Here is a 15483-nt window from a genome sequence, read left to right on the forward strand (position 1 = left end):
AGCATAAGACATGATTATTTCGTATAAGTTTATGAGAAAAAATTGTTACTAAAACCCTCCTACTTTGGTTATATAAATTTACTTACTATAAGCTAATAGTCTGAACTTGGGTAAGATGTATTTACTATAATTTTTTTCATAAAAAATTCATTTTTTTAAATATTAATGACTTTTGAAAATCATGATTTATTATAATATTTTCATCAAAGATTCGTTTTTTTAGATATTAACCACCTTTGAAAATTGTGATTTGTTTGTTATTGTTTTAAAAGAGAATTTGAAAAATAATCTAAAAACTACTTTAAAGAAAAAAAAAAACCTTTTAATGGCTTATAAAAAAAATTATAATTGATTATTAAAAAAAAAAGTGATTTTCACACAGACACAAAACGACTTACATATTTTTTAAGAATCTCTAAACAATAACCTCTAAACACTTTAATACCAAAACTACTTATTTTTTTAGAACTCATAGCAAATAGGCCAATACTCTATATAAGAAGTGGTAAAACTAGCATAATTTCTACCATGGATCAAGTATGAAGCAAAAAATAAAATATTTTGGAATTCTAAATATTAAACATAAGAATGTTCAAAATCAAATTTCTAGCTTTCAGAGCACCAATAATTGAATTGATGTTGTTTGGAGACCTCCCCTTTCTGGATGTTTCAAGATTAATGTGGATGGTTATCATATTCATTCTATTAATAATAGAGTGCCTATGGAGGTATCCTTAGAGATTTTAATGGCAAGTTAATTAAAGAGTTTTATAATAGATTGAACTCTTGTAATATGATTTGGGTGGAGATTTGAGCCATACTTTTGTGTATCAAGTTAGCTATAGATTTATCGTTTTCTTTGGTTGTGTTCGAATTTGATTCAAATGTTGTTGTGGATAAAGTCTTCTATCTTCAAAAGCTTATTCGTTGGCGAGTTTCGATTACTCATATCTACATAGAGACAAATGAGAGAAAGTTCGTTGTGCTGATTTGCTTGCAAATAAAAATTTTCCCTCTTCTTTTGATGGTGTCATTTTAGATAATATTTTTCTACACTTATTATTTTACTTTTTGTGTATTTCAGTGGGATCTATTTATTTCATGTAGTTTCTTAGTTTGAATTTCATTTATTATAAAAAAGAAAAGAAAAAAAATATATAACCAATAGACAAAAAAAGTCGAAATAAACTTATTTGCGCAAAACAAATAAATCTATCAATTAAATGATAAAAATTTTACTATCCTATTTATTCGAATCTTATGCAAATAAACTTATTTGGAGTAACAAATCTATAGTATTATTAAAGTATATAAATGCAAAAGCATAATAACTTTTTAATAATAAAAAATCAATTTAATGAAAAAAAATATTTGTTGTTTGACGTAGTTAAGACTACTTCATTATTGTGACTATGTGAGAGGATTTGACCTTTTTAAGTGACTACCTTTAGAGCATCTACAGCGGTGAACTCAATATGGGTTCTTTAGATGGGGTCCACTGTGCCACATCATCTTGAAGCAATTCACTCATTTTCTACTCCAACGATGAACTCAACATGATTCAAGTTCTACTATGCCACATCACCTTAAATCAACTCATTCATTTTTTACAGTTTAACTTTTAACAAATTATATTATATTCCATTACTTTAATTTATACATTAATATTTAATTTTCTTATAACTTAAAATATTATTTTAAATGAAAAAATAAATAAAAAAGTACGTTAATAAAAATTTTAATAAACTTCTGTAACAAAAATTGTGAAGAAAAAGTATGAGTAACAAATTGTTTCTATTAATGAGTTAACAATCGTAATTAAAGGAGAAAAAAAAGGTTAACGGTTGTATATTAACTAAAAAAAGCTAATGGTTACAAAATTATTATTATTTAATAAATTAAAAAGAAGTTAACGCTATAAATTAAAAAAAATGATAAATTTATTATTATTAATAAATTAATAAAAGGTAGCGGTTATAATTATATTATTATTAAATTGTGAAAGTAGATAGAAAAAAAAAAAAAAAAAGTAACTGCTGTGAAGCACCGTTCCTTCCTGACAGTACCGTGATGACACCTTGACACAACTCCAACGGTGAACCCACAAAAAACTGGAAGTTAAGTAATTACACACTGGCGGACGAACTCATTTTCACTCCCGTTGTAGATGCTCTTATAAACATTCTATAAATATTTGAACATTTTTTAACTTTGGTGAGGCTCTAAACTCAAATCACTTAAACTTTTTTAATAAGAAAAACATAAAAATATGTTCTATGGAAAGCTTCCAATTGGAAGGAAATAGATCTTCTAAAACTAAGTACAAATATAGTTCACTAGAATGACATTAAGTACGTTTAGTAGCTATTGATTATTCTCAAATTAAAAGAGTTAATTTTATTGAGAGATTTAACCTTGTGACCAAATTTATTATTGTCCACCTTTGTTCCTAAATGACTATTATCCACCTTGTCTTTATTATAAAAACTTCTCAACATTGGCATCTTCAACAGTTGAACGTTAACAATGCCTTTTTCCATAGCGACTTAGAGGAAGAAGTTTACATGTCTAGGCCATCTGGTCTCAAATTATCATCATCCAAGCTTTTTCATCTTTTACCTATTTCATCTCCTGATCTATTGGCCGATCTATTTACCAAAACTCTTGATCCAAAGCAATTCCATTTTCTTCTTTTCAAACTAGAAGTTATTGACATATACTTTCAAATTTGTAGAGATATTAGTTAATTAAGTTTATTGTTAGAAGAGATAATTTTATTTGAGTTTGTATATAGATAGTTATGTTTGGTTACCCAAGTTAGTTAGTCAAGTTTTTTCCTTCTATTTCCAGCAAATAATGGAAAATGTATTATTCATAATTTCCCTTCTTTTTCTGTTTCTCTCTTTTATCTTGTAATATTCACCTTTTACTTTTTTTAGATTTTTATGTAAACAATTGTTTAACATACTATAATAAAAATTGAAATTAATTTTTAATATACCTCTATTAAAATCACAAAACATATTACAACTTTTAAAATAATTTTTTAAAAGGATAGTAAAAACAGATTCAATTAATAAAATACTTATAAATAAATAATTTATTTATATCGTGAGTTGTTCCCAAAGTATGAAAGCCTTGGCTTATTAAACATTTTCAAAGAACTTTATATTTGCATTAATTCAACAGCACTATCACACATCCATCACAGTTTATCATTACATGCATTTATTGTTATTTTTTCAAACATACAATTTATTAATTATAATAGTTCTAGAAAGATGAAAAGACAAATAAAATATATTTATGTTCAAAACACATTTAAAAAATGGGTCATGCCCTTAGGACTAGGGAACCAAAAAAGTAAAAGAAAATAAATATTTAATGTAAAGAAGAATACTTTTTAACATTTTAAGACATTGCACGTACAATTTTCAAAAATATATTTTCTTCTTTTTTCCTTTGACAATGACAAGTGTAGCATTTCCTTTTGAAAATATGTATAATAAATTAAATTTATTACTTTTTATATTTCAAAATAATTGAATTATTTAAAAAATAAAATTATTTCAATTTTAAATATTAATATTAATTGTATTATATTTAATATAATATTATCACTGTATATTTATAACTTTAATAATAAATATTAATATCTGATAAAGATAATTTAAAAAAGTATAATTTTCTATTTTATTTATATGTTTTTCAGTAAATGTGAAAAAAGTAAAACTGAGAATAAAATTTAATGAGAAAAAAAATTGTTTACTTTTAATTCAGGCGCATTAAGATCGATAGTTGAGGAGTCCAATGCTTTTGTGGATGTGTGGCGTTGTGAGTGATGGTGAACGTGCTGTGTGTAATCACGTGTCACATGGGGTAACAGTTTGACTCCGTCAATTTTATAGTTTTAATTTTTATACTAATTTTTTAATTAAAAAATAATAAAATAAAATAACGATGGATTTTTTTTAATATATATATATATTTTCATCTACATTTCTACAATATAATACATATATGTTTTATTTTTTAAGTTTAGTTGTTGATTGCAATTTGTGGATACCACATCTAAATTAATTTATTTTTTATTTTATAGATGGTCGTATTTAGGGATTCGACCATCTACTAGTATATATATATATATATATATATATATATATTCTATTTTATTAATACTGTTAATTATTATTTAATAAATTATAAATAATTAATAAATAATAATAATAAAGTAAATTATATTAATAAAATAAAATTAATTAAATTCAACAAATAAAACACATTTAATTAAAGAAAAAAAGACCACAAATTGATAAAAAAAATATCAAATTCAAATTTTATTATTATTATTTTTATTAATTTTTGTTTATTAGATCCAAAAAAAATAAGAGGAAGTTGTTACAATATAACATATCATTTGTTTTGGCACATCTACTTAACTATATTCTTTTTCTTTATCATATCAGAATAAAAAATAGGAGGGAGTTAAAAAAATACGTTGTTATTTTATTGACAAAATATTAGCGACACGTTATGTATTTTGACACATTTAGTCAACTAATTTTTTTCTTCAATTTAATATATTTTATTTTATTAATAGTATTTTAATTTTTTAAATAAGTTAAAAATAATTAAAAAATCAAAGTACTATCAATAAAATAAAATAAAATACATTAGTGTCAAAAAGTAGGGCAATTTGATAACAAATTTAATAAAATAACAAAGTAAATTATATTAATAAAATTAAATTAATTAAATCGAATAAACAAAACACATTATATTTTCATTATAAACAAAACACATAAATTGAAAAAAAAAGTACGTCAAATTTAAAGTTTATTATTATTATTTTCATTAATTTTTATTTATTAAATAAAAAAAAAAGTTGTTATAATATAACACATGGTTTGTGTTGACAAATCTATTTATCTGCATTTTTTTACTCTCTCTAACTTAATGTGTTTTATTTTATTATATTTTATTAATAGTATTTTGATTTTTTAATTTATTAAATAATCAATAACTCAATTGTTAACAAAATAATATTAAGTGTTAATTTAATTGCAAATTAGGATTGAATTGTCAAAATAATATAACATGTTATTTATTTTTACGCATCTACTTAAACACGTTAACTTTGATATTTTGTTTGATTTTATTATTAAATTTTTATATTTTTATAAATATTATTATTTTTTAATTATATTAACAATATTTAATTATTATTATTTAATTTTTTTGTTTATTAGATCAGACTAAAAATATGAGGGAGTTGTTAAGAAAATACGTTGTTATTTTATGGGCAATATATTAGAGATACTTTATTTATTTTGGCCCCATATTATAACAACTTTCTTCTATTTGTTTTAGCACGTTATTTTAACAAATTCCTCCAATTTTTTTTTCCCGGATATAATTAATAAAAAATAATGAAAATACTAATAATAAAATTTGAATTTGATGTTTTTTTTTTAATTTGTGGTATTTTTCTCTCTTTAATTTAATGTGTTTTGTTTGTTGATTTAATTAATTTTATTTTATTAATATAATTTACTTTATTATTATTATTACTTATTATTATTAAAATTAATAATATTGTTATTTATTAATATATTTTATTTTATTAATATTATTTTGAATTTTTAAATATTTTATTTATTTATAATTTATTAAATAATAATTAACAATACTAATAAAATGAAAAGAAAAAAAAAATATATACTAGTAGATGGTCGCATCCGCAGTAATGCGACCTTTTATTAAGGATGAAATTATTTTGTTTCAGGTCGTCGCATCCCTATGTTGCGATAAACAACTAGTCTTAAAAAATAGGACATTTTTGTATTATTTTTTTGTGGAGTTTGATATTTTGGTAAAAAAAGATATTAAAAAATCGATATAATGATTATATCAAATGATTAATACGAAATTGCATTAAAATTCTTTAAAAATTTAAGTTTTTATTTTTGAAAATTTTCATTTTTATAATTTAATTAATAATATAAGAGCAATTAATGTATTTAATAGTTCTATATCATAAAATCATATTATATATCATTTAAAATATATTAAATCATTATTTTTTAGTTTAAAAATTTGAAATAAAGAATAAAACTTTTAAATGAAAGAATCAATTTTAAGAATTAATAAAAATAGAAGTATCAAAATTATAATTAAACATTAATTTTTTTTACACCAAATACTACTGTTTTTTCAAAATTATTGATGGTAGCCTACTAGTACATGTTTCGTTATAATTTTTAACTAATTCACAATCAACCCCAGTACCCCATGATTTAAAAAAAATGTTGAGATTCTTAGCTTCACAAATTCACTTTTAGTTTGTTTTGGAATACGAAATTACATTATTCTAGTGAAACGAGTCACTAAACTTACTACATTTTAAGCATCTATTTAAAAAATCAAATTTATACCAAATAACTTATAACGTTTAAACTAATAGTTTTGTTTGATCACTATTCTTTTTCAGGAATTTATAGTATTTTTTTTATAAATTACTGGAAATAACGTTTGTGTTATAGTTTCCGGACACGTTATTTTTTCTTTTATTTTTATCTTCATTGTTTGAATTTAAATTTTTGGTTAAAAATATTTTTTTTATGCCATTTTATATTTTCACTAATTAGTTCAACCATTAGTTTTATTAAACAATTTAAATTAAACCAAATAACTTATAATCCTCTATCACCAAACTTGTCCGCAATCTACTTTAAGTTCATACACTATTAATTAATTTATATGCTATTTTTACTAAACAAATCTTACGTTTTTTATAAAATCATGATAGTTCAATATAATTTCACTAATTCCACCTCTGAAACTATAGATGCACTTACATAGAGTTGATACTCCATTTGTCACTTTATAAGCACTTACATAGCATGTGACACATCTTGTGCTGGACGTGACCCATCCCAAATCATATATATAAACTATTTCTGACGATGCAAAATAAAAAATTTAACTTCTACATTTTTTTCAAAACAATTATACTAATATATTGGTCCAATTTTGATTTAATTACACTTTATATATAAATATTTTTTTTATATTGATGTGTTATTTAATGTTATTGTCCTTCCAATATTTTTTTAAGTTCCGCCACTAATACATAAATATTTTGATTTAATTGCTCTTGATAGCTTTGAGATACTTGATCTTTTTATGCAATGTTGTTCTGTATTTGACAATCAAGAGCTCCCTGCCTTTTATAGAGACTTTGAGATGATATTTTCAAGTGGCAAAAGCTTTATGACTGTTGGAGACTTCAATCAAAATGTTCAAGATCTTTCCTTATAATTACGAAATTGCTATCCAGTTGTCCTTAGATTAATGCAGTTCATCCTCTTGTACGAGGTTCAGTATTCATAGGAACTTGAACATGTGCTGTCCTTTTCTTTTTTCTTTCTTTAAGACATGTAGGATCACATGTGATGTCCTTTTCTTTTTCCTTTCTTTAAGACATATAAGACCACATGTGATGTCTTTTTCTTTTTCCTTTCTTTAAGACATGTAAAAGTTTCACGTGATGTCTTTTTCTCTTTCTTTTCTTTAAGACATGTGAAGGCTTCTATTTTTAGCTTGTTTGTTGTTGCCTTTATGAAGATAGACTCTATATTGTTTTCAATCATACAAGAATGATATATAGGTCTGCTTTTAGCCTTTGCACATGATATGATATGTTGCTTTCAAAGGTGTTGGGTTGCTTTCGAAGATATTGACCAGAGACCCATCCTAGTATAATCCTTCCTCGTACATGTTCTTTTGCCATCTTACTTCTTTATTTCAAAATCTTTATTTATTCATTCTTTAATACTGTTTTGCCTTTACTTAATGAATAAAACAATTTGTTTTAGCGATGATGAGTATTTTGCAGATTTGAAGCTTCATCCTCTTACGAGGTCATCCTCTCGAATTCCAGTCCTCCATATTTGAATCAGATTTTTCTTCTTTTTGTCTTAATGCTTAATAACATGTTTTCTTATATGAATACACTCAAAAGCACATATTAGTCACTAACCACAATCCTAATCTTTTAAATAATTTTGTTATCATTAAAACCATTTGAGAGATATTTTATCTCAACAACTTCTACCTCTAGCGTCAATTATTTCAAATAATTTAAATCACTAGACATGAGTAATCTAATAAATTAAACTTTACGTAACAAGTCATGGAGACTACATTGATTTTATTCAATGCACTCTACTTGAGTAACCTCTTTTGGTAAGATCAAACATAATTAAGTTTGTAAGTACATAATTTTCATATATATATATATATATAACTCAAGTTTAGGTTTTTTAATAATTGGTATCATTGTTGTGTATACGATACTACTGAGCCATTTTAATAATTGGTTAAATCATTAAATTTAACATAATGAAATTACTATATGTCTTATTTCAAATCCAACTAACTTCATTCAAAAACGAGTTTCTAGCTCTAGATATAGATATATGTAGTATCTCAATTTTATCCAATCAATTGAAAATAATTCATAAAAAAGTAATAATATGTTTAATAAACATTTCACAATTATTATTATTAAATCCAAAAAAATCACCATTTTATAAAAATCAGACCTAATTTTGAGGATATATCTACCTTATTCCTATTTCATTACCCTTAGTACACAAATAAAAATAAATAAATATATTATTTTGTCCAACACTCTTTATTTCTCTTCAGTCCCCCTTCTTCTTCTTTTTAGATTACTCATTTTACTGATAAGACTAAAATCTTCACTCATAATGCACTCAATCAAAAAGATGAATCACTTTTTCCTCTAATTATCTAATATTTCTTGAGGTTTGCCGCAAAACAATAAAAAAAATCAGATCTTAATTTTATCTCATGGATACACACATTCATCACTTTAGTCTATAAATTTAGACAAAAGTTAGGGGAGAAAAAATTTGACTGAGTAAAAAATTTGATAGAAAAATAAAAACAGAGATAAAGGAAAAGAAAGATTTTTCTTGATAAAAAGTGAGGAACAAAAAAGATAGATTATGGAACAAGAATGAAGTTGAGTAGAGAAGAAACATTAACCCAACTCCATTCTCAAAACCGTATATTTCAAAATTAAAAGAAAAAGAAAAAAAACAGATAATATCGTTCTTTCACGATTCAGCTACCATCAGTAACCATCACCGACCACCGTTACACTACCGTTGTCTTCTTATTCGTTGTTATACACAGATCCACGTCTCTCACAAACACGTCTCTATCATGTAGACAACAATAGGGGTTAGGTTTCAGTTTTTTTTACACAAAGCAGAGACAACTTGCATTTGATTTTTATTAAATCATTAAATTTAAATAAAAATCAAATAAAATCTTGCTTCAAGTTATGCATGAACTTAAATTGTTATATCATGATAGTTATAATACTCGTTTTTATTTTTAATAAAATAATAATTATATAAAATTATTTTAAAATAATTAATTAGATGTGACATCTTCTGAATATTTGAGTGGTTATAACACAAGCGGTACAATTTGGGGTTTTAAAGCTCATTTTTATAACAAAAATAATAAAATTATTTTTAAACGGATTAAATTAACTAGATCATATATCTTTTTAATCCTTGAATATTCGAGACACGAGTTGTACAACTAAGTAGTCTTAAAATTTGTATTTTAAATTAATTATTCAAATTAAATAAACTTATTTTATTTTATTCAAGTAACTTTATTTATCAACAACAAAACAAATTTCTTTAAAAAAATAATCAATACATCCGTATTTTCTACACAAGAACTACGTAGCTTTGATTTCTCCTTTGTATTGGGAGATATGTAGGAGCAATATTGCACTCTTGTCAAGCATAATAATAATTTTTTCTTTATATTTTACGTATACTTTTATATCTAGATTATTGTAAAAAAATATTATATTTGTATTTAAACAAAAAGGAGAAATAAATTTATATAAGTTAACATTAATTTTTGCACAATTAATTATAGGTAACCATATTTTAACGGATGTCGTAAAGTGCTAATACATTCCTCTTACGCATAATCGACTATGAACTCAAAATTTGACTTCAAAGACTATTTATTTTTTATTTTTAAGGGTTTCTCAATATTTTTCCTATTTTAAATAAATTTTGGTGACTATTTCATTGAATTCGATAAACACTCAAAATTTTAGGTTGAGACAATATCTCAAACTAACTAGTTCAAAGTAAATTGTAAAACAGAACAATTTACTTCATAAAATCATGAAAATTTGTAAAATCAATATAAACTTAGTGACAAATGACTAATAGTAGTCTCTTAAAACCAATTGGTGTCATCAAAACCGATTCTTCTATTACACCCATTTTAACTCAGTTATATATTATAATCTCTTTCTCTAGAATATACTTCAACTTTGATAATATAATTACAATATCAGTTCGATTTGAATAAATGAAAACTTTTTAGAAAGCTTAATATGTCTGCTTTGTAAATATAATTTTTATTCTGCGTAGTGGACATTCAATTTATACATTTTCATAAAATAAAGTATATAGATACCAAATCGTAACAATAGATATTTTCCAACTTGTAATTCAAGTTTCTCTATCGATTCTGAATGCAAATTAGTAAATTAGTGCCTATTTCGAAAAAAAATAAATCTAGTTTCTAGTGCGATAGAAATAAGCTCCAAATAAATAAAATACATTCAAAATGCAATATAAAAACCAATTAATTACCAATACTTTAAACAATAATCATATCATCAACTCAATCACAACACTCAACAATCACAATAAAACAAAAACTCTAAATAGTTATTAACACGAACACCTAACATGCATTCTTAATAATCAATAATACTTAATCAAAAATGATTATCACAATATTCAAATATGCAAATCATGAATATTTCTTAACAACATGCAATCAAAATGTCTAAGCATATTTAAAAAAGGTTTTTCTAATATGTTATCATGGTTCTTCAATAATGGGAAGGTTACTCGAAGATGCTTCAATCTCTATTTTAAATCTTCATTCATGATTAAGACTCCAACTCCTTTCACAATTGATTTTTAATGTCTTCAAATCCCTTTTTATTTTCTTCTCCACGATAAAACCTATTTTCTTTCTGCCTATTTTGATTTTAATTTTCTCTCTTTTTCATCTAATACTCTAGTCTCTAGTGGTCAAGGGAAGTGGGTAGTTTCCTTGTATGCAATCCCATTGGTCTAGCTATGTGGAGGAATGGTAGTGTGAATTTATATATTTTTTTATTGACAAAATTACCCTTACTACAAATTGAACTACTAAAAAATTTGAACTTAGAATGCTCTTTAGTCCCTCTAATTCCATTTTAAATTCTTTAATGGTTCACTACTTATAGTTTATAATTATATAATAACACAACTATTTTATAAAAAATACATTCCTTTATTTAGAAATTGTTTAAAAAAACTATTCACCGATTTTTTTACTCAAAATATATTTAAGTTAAGCTCAAATTTATAAAAATTTAAATACATAAACTGTAAGTTTATAATATTTTTATTTTATTTTAAAATCATACTACAAATAAAAGGCGAGTGTGCATGATGTTAATTTACAGAAATATTTTTGAAAAAGTTGTGTACTATATAAGTGAATTTTATGGTAGTATTTTTTGTAATATATAGTAGAACTGAAAAAGTCATCTTTACGGTTCATAGTTTTCTTCATTATAAGTTGTTTTTATTTTTTTCTTTATTAAAAAATTGCCAAAAGAAACCTCAAGATTCTTATTAAGCATAGTAACAGGACGGGGATAGATTTTACCTCCTCCATGCTCGTTTTTATTAGGCATAGCAACAGGACGGTATGGAGAAAACTCGCACCCGCACTGTTTTTGTTGGGTGTGAAATTTAAGTCATTATCCCCATCTGTGACGAAGTTCAGGTTTCTTCGCACCCACACCTATTCATATATATAATATAATATAATAAATTTAAATTTATTATAATTAATATAACAATATCATTATTATTATACAATAAAAAAATATTAAAGTCATATTTTCTCTAGAGAGATGATTATAATTTTTAATATTGAAAAAATATTAAATATATACATGTATATAAAATTTAAAAATGACAATAATATACTAGCAGAGCGGGTTCGGGTGCGGGTGCGAGCTGGATATCAAATTACTATGGACTCCAATGGATATCTGTAGGTATGAGTTGTATTATCATCCCTAATTCTTACCAAAATTGCCTAATCAGTAGATTAATCAAACGTCTTAATACTCTGTGAAAGGACTTTACCAAAAGAAATTCAAGATGAAAATAATGATTCAATATCAAAAGAAAAAGTCATAAAACAACACAAGTGTTGTTCTAGAATTTTCTGGTACTATTTGAATCATATTTATATTATCTTCCTAAGTTAATAAGTGGATTTTACCTAGAGAAGAGCCTAAAAGATGTTAATCAGCCTAATAATAACTAATTACATGACTAAGTCTAGAGAAGAGCCTAAAAGATGTTAATCAGTCTAGTAATAACTAATTACATGACTAAATCTTGTAGATGCTTCATAGCTTTCCAACGCCACCAAGATAACTGAAATAAAAAAAAATGTATAGCTTGTTGAAGAAGTAGGGGTCAAGATGTGGTAAAAGCTGAAAATTAATTAAGATTTTATCTAAAATCCAATTTTAAACCCAAGATATGAAAACATGGTATAAATATATTATTAGGTCTAGCACACATAAAGTGAAAAATGTTATAAAAAGTGTATCAAAATGTTATCTGGAAGTATAAGTTAGTTACTTTTCACTTCTTTACAATTAAATCAGAAACTTAATTAGTATTAATATTTTTCTTTTATTTATATTATAGAATGATTGTCTTTGTTGTAAAGATCAATAATATTATTAATTTATAATTTCAAAAAATATAATCAATTGTTGTATAAGTTCCAAATAAATTTTAAATACCGACCTATAATGGACCACCTATCAAGGTGGTCGAGAGTAAAATTAACCTTATATTTATATTGAACAGTGTTATTGAGCAAAATCATATATGTGTGTTTATATATATATGGACCATCACAAAATATTTATCTACCTCGACCCATACTCGGGTGACAATCTTTTAACTTGGCCACACCTACTATCAACTCGACCACCCATTTTTCTAACTCGGCCACACTCTCCTACCATCTCGGTCACATTGCTACTATCCCAGCCAATCTCTTACTTACTCAACAAAATTACTTTAGACCTCTAATGTGACATTACCTATGTAGTAGAGTGCTATCCTAGTGAGAGGATCTCTACACGATAGAGAAATGGATTAATTTCATAACCACCATTAGACAAAATTAGTTAACTTTAATTTCCTTACTTCACTAAGGTATATAGATAGAAGCAGGAAAACACCTTATCAATCATCCAAAATATTATAAGTCACTAATTCATTATTAATAAACACCAAGACGTAGGACACAATACTTCACCGACTAGATCTACTTAGTTTAAATTTGGATTATATAGATGTTTTTTTTTAAATCATATTTTGTTACAAAGGTCGCTAGTTAGACATAAATTATAAATAATTGTCACAGCCTCTTTTAATTATTCTGATAAAATCAAAACAATAATTGACTCTTCCAAACTATAATTTATTTTAATTAAATTTTGAAAAGTGGATTATTGAACGATATTTTAATATAAAAAATTGTACGATAATTTGATTGAAATTGAAATATTATAAAATTGGTTAGATTTTATATATACGGTTTACTTCACTCCAACTAGAGTTTAGAATATCAACTATGATTAAGACCAACAAAAAAAAATTGATATATTTTTCCTATTACATTTGAATTCGGAGCAGTAAAAATACCAATCGCGTAACCATCCTAATGGCATTGAGGGTGGTCTTAGGAAAATGAGGCATTGGATTCCTTTCAAATCTTAAGACTAGAAGTGCTCCTTTGTTTTTCCTAGGGATGGTTCTATAGTGCAATGCCCTTCCACTTACAGTAATTTGATAAGCAAGTGCACATTAGTTGCTTTATAATGGATCTTTCGGTTTGCTCTCTTGTAGCTTTGCATTAATGTGCATCGGAACTTGTATTGCATTGGTTGATAAAAAATATACTAAATTTTATTTTTATCTCTTAAGTTATTTTTATATTTTATTTTTAAATTTTTTTTATTTAATTTTTGTTTTTGATCTCTAAAATTATAATTAAATATTTGACCATTGTTATAAACATAAACATGAAGCATTTTTGTTTTTAGTCACTTAATTTATAAACATAAACATGAAGCATTTTGATCTCATTAAGTTATAAAAATTTGATAATTTAATTCCTTAAAATTACAATATTAAACACTATTAAAAAGGATTAAAATGTATTATTTTGTAACTTAAGAGATCACAAAGTTTAATAGTTATAACTCAAGAGACTAAAATAAAATAAAAATAATTTGACGAATCAAAAACCAAAATTAAACAAATAAAACTTAAAGAATCACAATGAAAGCTAAAAATAATTTAATAGAACAAAAATGCAATTTGGCATAAAAAATACAACCTCAATCATTAATCATAAGCACTAATTGACAGAAAAGTTTGTCCTTAAATATAAGTATATTTTTAATTTACTAGATGCATTTATTATATTTGTCAAACATAACTTTAAATAATACTACTTCATTTGTCTCACAATGAATGTCGTTTAAAATTTTGACATACTAATTTTAACTATTAATTAATTTTTTACTATTATCAATGCAAAGTATAATCATGTTTTGGAAATTGCATATATAATAATCATTAAAGAATAATATGAAAAAAATAATTAAAGTTGAATTGAAAATTGTGAATGACATTTATTTTGAGACAATTTTGTCCCTTTTATTTCAAATATACTAATATATTTATTTATTAAAAAAATTCAATTTATTCTTTTTCAAATTAGTAATTAATTTACTTTACTTTTTACATAAATTATGAGATCACATAGTGAATTATTATTATTATTATTATTATTATTATTATTATTTTTAATTTTAGTAGTAGGTTGCATTCAAACTATGCGACATTTTTTTTTTATAATTTAATATTAATATGAATAATAAAAAAAGAAATTATTTATTAATAATCTAAATTAATACATTAAAATAATTATAAAAAAATACAAATTATCAATGTTCTCCTAAGTATCCCTTACTTCAACTTTAAGGTGGTCGTTGATTACGTAGAATAGTTTGGAAACGTCTATGCATCGAGTCAGATTTGTTTTGGTTCTTTCTTATCTTCATTAGTAATGTTTGGGTCTTAGTGCGTTGAGGGAGCAATGTCGGTAGAAATTTGAAGTTGTAAATCTTTTCGAGAGTGGATAGGGGTCATGGTATCTCTGTATTTTTATTATTTAAATAAATAATGATGATAGATTATTAAAATAATAGTAATAAATTATTAAAATATCTCCAAACCTATA

Source organism: Cicer arietinum, chromosome 6 (assembly GCF_000331145.2).
Source record: "Cicer arietinum cultivar CDC Frontier isolate Library 1 chromosome 6, Cicar.CDCFrontier_v2.0, whole genome shotgun sequence".
NCBI classification, from domain to species: domain Eukaryota; kingdom Viridiplantae; phylum Streptophyta; class Magnoliopsida; order Fabales; family Fabaceae; genus Cicer; species Cicer arietinum.